The sequence below is a fragment of the Halyomorpha halys genome, unplaced genomic scaffold (assembly GCF_000696795.3).
Source record: "Halyomorpha halys isolate HHAL.00 unplaced genomic scaffold, Hhal_1.1 Scaffold1757.1, whole genome shotgun sequence".
Lineage (NCBI taxonomy): Eukaryota > Metazoa > Arthropoda > Insecta > Hemiptera > Pentatomidae > Halyomorpha > Halyomorpha halys.
In genome coordinates this window covers 33,151-39,543 of record NW_027111483.1, presented here as the reverse complement: position 1 = coordinate 39,543, position 6,393 = coordinate 33,151, and the positions used below count along the sequence as shown (strand labels likewise).

Genomic DNA, 6,393 nt, shown 5'->3' with positions numbered 1-6,393 from the left:
TATTATGATATTAATTATTTATAATGATTTGAGGATTAAATAATGTATTATCAATTCATATGTATTAAAATAAATATTGTATATATTTGTGTGCGTATATATACATTGATAATACATTCTTCAATGCTCCAATGATAATAAATATGAATCAATGAATAGTAATAAGAAAGAACAGTACGGAATGTGCGTAGGAAGAACAAACACTTGCCATCAAAAGTTCGATTGTTACAAAACTTGAAATTTATAATTTCATATAATCATAGAATTGAATAAAGCAAATAGTGAAGTATATATTAAGCAGATGGACTAACATTCCAAACCCACTAGAAAGTGACAGAAACAAATCGATACTGGCTACAGAGATGAGTCACCGAACCCAGCATCCCACCAGGATCTGAAATCGATGTCTAAAACTATTGTATGTTGTACATTGTAATAGTTTTTAGCATTCAATATTAGAAAATAGAAGACAAATAAATGTCGAAGTGAAGTGCAAGGGTTACTTTAAGAAGGAAAGAAATTAATAGTTTTACTATTTTATTATATATATATATATATATATATATATATATATATATAGGGAGAGAGAGAGAGAGAGAGACAGAGAGAGAATAAAAAAATGTAAACTTACCATCAAATACCCATAATAACAATAGAACACAATCCTACTATTGTACCAGTAATCACAAAAACCTAAAGAATCCGTATTGAACATTTAAAAAAGACAACTTAATTGCTGAGGGCATGGAACACAAGGAGATAGGACTAACAAAGAACGACTTGGAGTGGAGAATTTCATTTATTAATTAACGACCACCCTTGTATTGCGTTCCATTGTTGGAATATCACCCAGTCTGAATTCACTATCAGTCATACAAAGGGTGTTTCTTTACTTACCAAAGGCCAATATTGAAATTGTTATTGAACTTATTACATTACATAGGAATTGGTTTTAGCAATATTTTTTTACCTATATAAAAATAAGCGTTTTTAACTAATTATGAAAACGGATTAAATCCAAGACGTTTCAACATATAAAACTACTTTTCAATTAGAATACAGGAACATTACGGGAAACAAATTAACCAAAAATCAAATAATACCTTATTGATTTTAAACGATAAATCAAGGTTAAAATAAAAATAATTATTTGCAACACTTAATTATTCAAAGTTTAATTTAAAATTTTAAAAAACAGCTAGTATTAAACCAGCAACACAGAACACTTCGTGGTGAAAATTTAAGATAACACAAATTTACTTATAATAAAACACAAACTTTGAATACATATAAAAATAAATTACGGGTGGAATAAATATAACTCTAATGAGAGAATAAACGCTCTCAACTGTTAATTAATCTTTCACTGTGCTTGGGTCACTGGAAAGCCGGCAAGTGTGGGCAGAACACCGATAGCTAGAGGGCCTAAGCAACAGCTTTCAGACGAGTTAAAAAAATCAGACATTAAATGCGACAAGGGACAGGAAGAGAAACGGCACTGCAAACGATAAAAATGGAGAAAGCTCCACACTGACTCACCTGCAGATGATTTCAAACGGGGACGAACTGAACACTAATAAGATCAGAGAAAGACTGGTCGCTGGAGGGGCTTGGGACTTGTGTCAGCTATTGGAGCGACAGTGCTGCCCCTGGCGGCCTCACGCTTTACTTTCAAGGGAGGATGTATGGGCGTTTTTGTCCAGATACACTTATCTTTTATCGGTTTTATTATTATATAATGATTTAATTACTGTGTTCAAGAAAATATAAAGATCTATACCACGTTCTGATATTGATAATGATGATTTTAATTTATCTAATATTTAATAAGTCCATCAAAGGAAGTATTTCATGAATGGCGCTTTGATAAAAAGAAAAAGGAAATGAAAATACTCTTTTTGTCTATTGAAATTTAAATACAATATTGTATACCGGTAAACGACGTGTACTTATTTTGTTGAAATTTGCTAATTTCTCTGGTTTTATTATTATTTTTTACATCAGGTTCTATCTAAAACGATAATATTTTTGAAGTGAAACTTCAGCATTTCACAAAAAAAAACAAAAAAAAAACGCTACAACTCAAGAAAAAAAGATTACAGAGAGTAAATTGATTTCATGACGCGAGATGAAACGGAAGCGGTGTGAGAAAGAAGGACACGCTAGTCAATTCTTGCAGAAAAAAAAATTAAATTGTCAAAGGAGAGTAGGAGCTTAGAGAGCTCAACAACTCCGATTGTGTTAGCTGCCACAATTTTGGTTATCTCTGGTCATGTTATTCAGGTATAATAACCTTAAAGCACATTCTTTGTTAACACACTTAGTCGCAGATGCAAAAAAAATCGTTATTTTTCTACTTACTATTTTCCAGAAAAAAAACAAAAGTAATGCGCTTAAAATTTGTACTAACCACTCCAACCCCGTTTCTACCTTGTTTATGAAAAATTATGTTTAGAAAAACCACGAGGAAATATCAATTACTTAGTCAAATTAAGCTTATCGAAAATCTTAGAAACCAATATGGACAACAGGATTATCATTCCAGCTACTTAAAGTGTTTTTACTAGTGGTGTCCCTATGTTCTCCAACTTAGGGTAGGAAAAACGGGTTATCCTATAGTTACCAACCTGTTCTAGTAAGCGTAGGAAAGTCAAGATTTATTCCGGGGTCCACCATTGAATTCAAAAAGACAATGTACCCAGATCCGAAACGGCACCTCTTGTTATACGAGAATGCTAAGTTTGTGGCTCAACCTTCGGCCATTCACGGCCTAGTCTCTAAGTTTGTAAAACCTTTATGGAGATACTTCGTTACTGGACCAAAGAGGACGCAAAACACAACCAGTCACCTTGATGTTCAGATTTCACAGTTCAGATTTGCCTATACCAATATTAACTGGAATTTTCGAAAGATTTAGAAAAGAATGACGAATGTTTCAAATCTATCAAGTCCCTTGGTCTCAGTGTGGAAAAATTGAAAGCCGTTTGATGAACCACAAATCCGTAATCCCATAAACGACAATGATCTTACACATTCTGTGACTCTAAATGTATTGGAAGCATCGAGAAGTGTTTAATTAGTCGTAAACAATTTATTGGTGGACTATATAGCAACAAAATATTCTGAAATAGTCACCAAAATGTTTTATAAATTTAAAAAACTTTTAACTAATAGGCTGTAACTAATAAAGCTATCCGAATAAGATTTCCTGGCAATTTAGTAGAATTTGAAGGAGAACAAGAGGTGATTCAACCATGATATCAACATAATGGAGATGAAATTTCAAGACCGGTGGCCAAACACGTCCTAGGGGATCGTACAAAAATTGGTTTCCTTAACACATTACTGTTTGGTTTGGTAAATTCTATTTAACTCTCATTCGTAATTATATTCAAATTGAAAAATACATGTTTTTGTGTGCCTTAATGACTAAATAATAAATTTTGAGCTTTCCATCCTTAATTGACTATTAAGGATCTTAATTTTTTGGTTGAACAGTTAACTAGAATTAGGAGTCCGGAATGGAAGGGTTTTGAAATCGGGTGACAAAGTCGTCCATTGAGTACTCTACATTCGGTTTTCATAAAAACATAAAAATAAGAAAAAAACAAATATTGCCTATTCAGCACTGACATTAATGGGCCATTTTTATAACTATCTGCCTATTCAACTTATTTTATAACTTTACTGACAGCTCATTAATAATTTTCCTGTATAGAACAATTGAAAAAATTTATACATAGGTACTTTATATTTTATAATACGTAACATCTTTCAATAAAAAGTGGTTTATTGCAAAAATACATCGTTTTCTCATAATATCTCCATAAATTTATATCAATTGGTAAGGAAAGCGGTGTATCTCAATTATGGTCCTAAAACACACCTTAAAATAAATTTGTTATTACAATACTTAACAACATGTTAAAGAAACTAATAATATAAATTATTAATGTATATGTTGAACAATAACTTACAATTGAAGACTTTGTTTCTCAAAACTTGGCCTTTTCCTGCCCGTATTGTTATTACTATTACTCTCAATATTTATTATTTGTAGTAATAAATCCAGATTACTTTATTTTATTTATTTACTCATTACAATATTGTGATTTATTTTATGTGTGTAAATGGCTTGTAATTGAGAAGATTTTACTTGGTGCTTCTGGAGCGGCAACTATCTCCTTCCTCCAATTAAAAACGTTTATAGTTTCAATTACATTGAATGTTGTACACAGTTTCGTACATGAGCTTTATTTAAATATATTTTTTAATCTAAACAAAGAAACAATATTGTGATTCTTTTAATTTTTGTGACTTCTTTTATTTTCTGAACCCTTTGCTGCTATTTGGAATATTTTTCCTTCAATGTCACTAATATCCTTTGGGATATTATTCAATCAGAAATGATTAAAGTATTATATAATTAAATTGAACAAATTAAATCATATTAAACTCTTTCGTTATATTTAGCGAATGATGTTACCCTACTATATAATAATTATTTCATTTCCTCATCAATTGGTTCCCGTTAGCAGGGGCAATAACCTCAGCAAGCAGAGCCATAAGGAACTTCTTAGTAAACCAAAAAGAAATTTAAAACTCTTAGAAATTAAACTGGTTTTTTAAAGACAGTAAATGGATATATATAAATTAAATGACTGAAAATCGACAATTGATTTAAAAAAATGTGATTTATTAAATTAAATTGATTAAAAAAACCACCATGGTATATCTGCAATTTTCATAATGAACTAAATAATGTTTCTAAATTTTAACAGTTAATCTCTTACTTAACGTATTTGACTATAATATATTTCTTTTAGTTATTGGAAATATACATTTTTTGTTATAATAAAATTTTTAGACAAGGCATATAAATTCGTTTAACAAAAACTATGTAGGTCTGAGTATACATTTTTCTTCTGTTCATAAACATTATTTTAACAATGAAATCCAATCTGAAAACGTTTTATTTCGCACTAGTTCCTGCTTCCTAATATTAGGTTTATCTAAGCCCAAATTTTAAGCGCTAAGCACTAATTCTTAATAAAGTATCAATGTATTAATTTTGAAGTATTTGAAAAATTATAGAAAATATTTTTTCTCTACAGCTTGAAAATTTAACCGTCTAAAACTAGTTTAAAAACTAACTGAACTAAATTCGTTGTGTTATTCTATTCTGATGCCAACAGGAATATCAGCAGAAAAAAAATATAGATACCTATATCTAAATTGTATTTTATATTTTTAATTAATAAAATTTGTGTACCATTTCTTTCAGATGAATAATGTTGGTATATCATTTTATGATTTCTTTTTACTTGCAATTTATTAATATTTTGGGAATCAAATTAGCATATAAAATATCAAAGTTTGTTCAATAATTGCTCAAGTAAATAATTTCAGAATTTTAACAAAAAAAAAACTTTCAAGCGATTTGAATTTCAGGAAATAATTGTTTTTAAATTCATGATTTACTGAGTAAAATTAATTTTCCGGATATTTTCTATTTACTTTATTATTTATTATTATTTAATGACTTTGCACTCGCTGTACATATAATACATGCCTTTTCACAATGATTATATGTTTATTTATAGATGTGATTTGATTCTAAGAATCATACACTTCAGTTCAAGTATTATTAGAACGACAAACGTAAAGATAAAGTCAACTACCTTTCTCTTTATCATATTACCTTTAAAAAAAGTTAAGATGGATTGGTGGTTCGATTCGATTCCCAATATCTTTTCTAAAACCATCTTGGGGAAAACCCCAAAACGCTTTAAAAAATAATTTTAATTGTAATGGTTGAATTCAGGTGACTAATAGTCAGTAATAAGTGAGATAAAACCCGATGAAACCTGTTGTGATCTATATCGGAATATCAACCCATCTTCCTGTCGATATTGCAATTACCGCAACACCATTGTATTTATAATTAATTTGAAAATACATTGTTGTTCGCGCATATCTGTGTAGTGCGTGTTGAAGACAAATTTTACAGTCAATTCACTCCTCTTGGACCCATATGGAGCTGTATATTCAAAATCCTTTTACTGTAACTTTTCTCTTAAGTGGCTAATTTCAGGATTGGGAAAAAGTAATTACAATTACTTTCAAATTATTGTAATTGCATTTTATAAACACGACTTGATTTTAACAATCAATCACTAATTCATGAAATGCATTGTATGAAAGATATCCTTGTTTAAATACATTGTATAAATTTCAGATCGTAAATGAAAAAATAATACATGCAAGTTCCATGAAAACAATAAATGAAAATGAGAAGTAGTATATTGCAGTTTAATTCCCGAATCGATAATATCATGTTGGCATCAATGTTTTTATTATGTCCTCCCATTATGTCCCATTATTTATTATGTC

General features: G+C 29.6%; 1 protein-coding gene across 4 annotated transcripts in view; it reads right to left on the bottom strand.

The window, feature by feature from the left end:
* Positions 1 to 1,667, bottom strand: part of cib (thymosin beta cib) — a 25,850-nt gene extending 24,183 nt beyond the window's left edge. For all 4 annotated transcript variants that reach the window (XM_014436024.2, XM_014436026.2, XM_014436025.2 and 1 more), the window contains exon 1: positions 1,540 to 1,667. The gene's annotated coding sequence lies outside the window, so the exon portion shown is untranslated. The remainder of the gene's footprint in view (positions 1 to 1,539) is intronic.
* Positions 1,668 to 6,393: the final 4,726 nt, after the last annotated feature.